Source organism: Lycium barbarum, chromosome 9 (genome assembly GCF_019175385.1).
Source record: "Lycium barbarum isolate Lr01 chromosome 9, ASM1917538v2, whole genome shotgun sequence".
Classification (NCBI taxonomy): Eukaryota; Viridiplantae; Streptophyta; class Magnoliopsida; order Solanales; family Solanaceae; genus Lycium; species Lycium barbarum.
Genome location: NC_083345.1, coordinates 38341178 through 38343592, shown reverse-complemented (window position 1 = coordinate 38343592; position 2415 = coordinate 38341178). Strand labels below are relative to the sequence as shown.

The window sequence follows — 2415 nt, the reverse complement described above, 5'->3', positions numbered from 1 at the left end:
CTGATCATTTTTGCTATAATTGTTCCTTGCAATTGGTGTTGAGGCTTTTGCCATGGGTGATGGCCCGGATCTTGATAATTTTTCCTTTGATAACCCCCTTGGGAGTTGTTGACATAATTAGCATCTTCATAATGTTGTTGCCTATCTTGGTACATCTCCTCAGGGACTTGATACATCCCCTGTGGATGAGGTGGTAACTCCTCAACAACATCTACCACTTGTGCATCCTTTTCTGTCAACTTCTTTGATAATAGATCCACCGTGGTTTGCAATTGAGCAAAGGCATGATCTCTCTCGTGGTTTTATTTTGCAACAGCAGCTAGTGATGGACTACTATAAGAGAGACTCTCACTATCAGTTGAATGTCAAGCTTGATTGTGGGTGGTGAGTTTATCAAGCAAACAGGTGATGTTGATAAATGACTTGTCCATGAAGCATCCTCCCGCGGCAGTATTGATAGCAATCTGATTCATTGTATCTAAGCCCTTGTAGAATTTCTCGGTGAGAATAGCATCCGGAAACCCGTGAGTTGGAGATTGAGCTAGATAGTACTTGAACCGCTCCCATGCTGAATATAATTGTTCCCCCGGGAGCTGTTTGAACTCAAAGATCTTATCTCGAAGTTCAGTCTTTTTGCTCGGTGGGAACCACTTCTTCAGAAATGTATTGGCTAGCTCGCTCCAGGTATGAATAGAATTACTGGGAAGCTTTTCATACCATTCCCTTGCTTGGCCAGCCAAGGAATATTTGAAGACTCGTAACCAAAGTGCATCAGCAGAAACAACACCTTGAGATTGTTGAGCACATACGTGCAGGAAGTTCTTCAAATGTCGGAGTGGACAGTCCTCCGAAGAATTTCAGAAATAACCTTCAAGTTTCAGCAGCTGATAGATAGAACTATCAATTTTGAAAGTAGCATTCCAGTCCTAAGAGGGACCACAGCAAAAGCATAATCAGCTTCATTGATTAATTCTGCAAATATATTCTCATCTTCCTCCTCTTCTTGTGCAGGTGGGTTCACTTGGAGCCCACCTTGGTTTCCTTGATTTCGATTATGTCTTCCTACCATGTTCACCTAGTTCACAAAAACAGCAAACAAGGTGTGATGGAATAGAAAAAGTTTTAAAGAAAAGTACACAACAATCAGTAATTTCAAAACCGTATTCCCTGGCAACGGCGCCAAAATTTGATACGCTCAAATTACACCTATGAGTGGCGTAAAGCGGTCGTTGTCAAATATAATAACCCAAACAAGGTTGGGGTCGAATCCCACAGGGAATATGGAGAGAAAAGGGTACTAATTGTATGCGATACTAGTCTTTAAAGGCTTTAATCCTATTCCGAATAGTTTGAAATATTTGTTGTGTAATGTAATTGAATACTTTGACTTGAATTCTACTTAATGCGAGAGAGACTAAGGTTGTGTTCCCCACTTTGATTAGATATTATGCTTCAGGTTTCAATGTGATATACTTCTAATGGTTGTTCTAAGAGTATGCACTTGTTCTCTTAAGGACTTCCTAATGTTTCCCAACAGTTGGGCCGTAATTCCTCTTTATGATTTTTTCAAATGTAAAAGAGTTGAACTCGAAGAGTGACCAATAATGCTAATTAGACTTGTTCGTATCCCTAAGTTAGTCTATTAAACGAGGGTTAACGCCCCGAGTCATTGTTATTCAATCTTACCAATACTCACTCTCTTTCCCAAGAAAAGTTAGTATAATGGCTTAGGCTAATGTTTGCAATCATTACCCAATGCTAACGTACAAAGATAGAATAAATACCAACAACCATTATGCATATATCAATAGTAGAAACCCATTCACATAATACCCATCATGGGGTCCACAACCTTATAATTAAAATTAGCTACTCATCATTTTGGTTAACAAAGAAAGCTTAAAAGTTAACATAATGTACTTACAATGCTAATACAATATGGAATGAGGGTGAAGTTGGTGCTTTAAATGCTCCAACCACTTCACAAATATCCAAGGCTTAAAGTTAATGCTTTAAAAGATCAGAATAATCTGTTAAAAACCTAACTTTAAGTATTTATAGGACCAAAAATCGCGCCAAAGTTCTGGACAAAAACACCCTTTCGCACCCGAGGTCGCACCCTGCTTTGAACCTGTCAGGAGCCAGAGTATATGGGCCCCAGCTCACACGGCCATTCCATTTTCTTAGGATTACCCCGGCGTGCCTGATTTTCTGTTCGGTGTGTTCGATGATGAACTGCTCGGAGTTTCCTACTTGGGATATCACTTGTCTCCTGCGGAATTGTCTTAAAACCCTGGACGGATAGTAAGGACAGATTCCTCGAACACCGACTAGTGGCACAAATGGGCAATTCTTTCCTCGGACTACCACAGTCTCGGATATAAAATCGGGGAACATCCAACGAATTCGTTTTCA

The 2415-nt window shown here is 40.2% G+C and overlaps 1 non-coding gene across 1 annotated transcript; it reads left to right on the top strand.

The window, feature by feature from the left end:
* Positions 1–519: 519 nt before the first annotated feature.
* On the top strand, positions 520–625 carry LOC132612430 (small nucleolar RNA R71). The gene has a single exon (XR_009571791.1). It is a non-coding gene; the product is annotated as a small nucleolar RNA R71 (small nucleolar RNA).
* Positions 626–2415: the final 1790 nt, after the last annotated feature.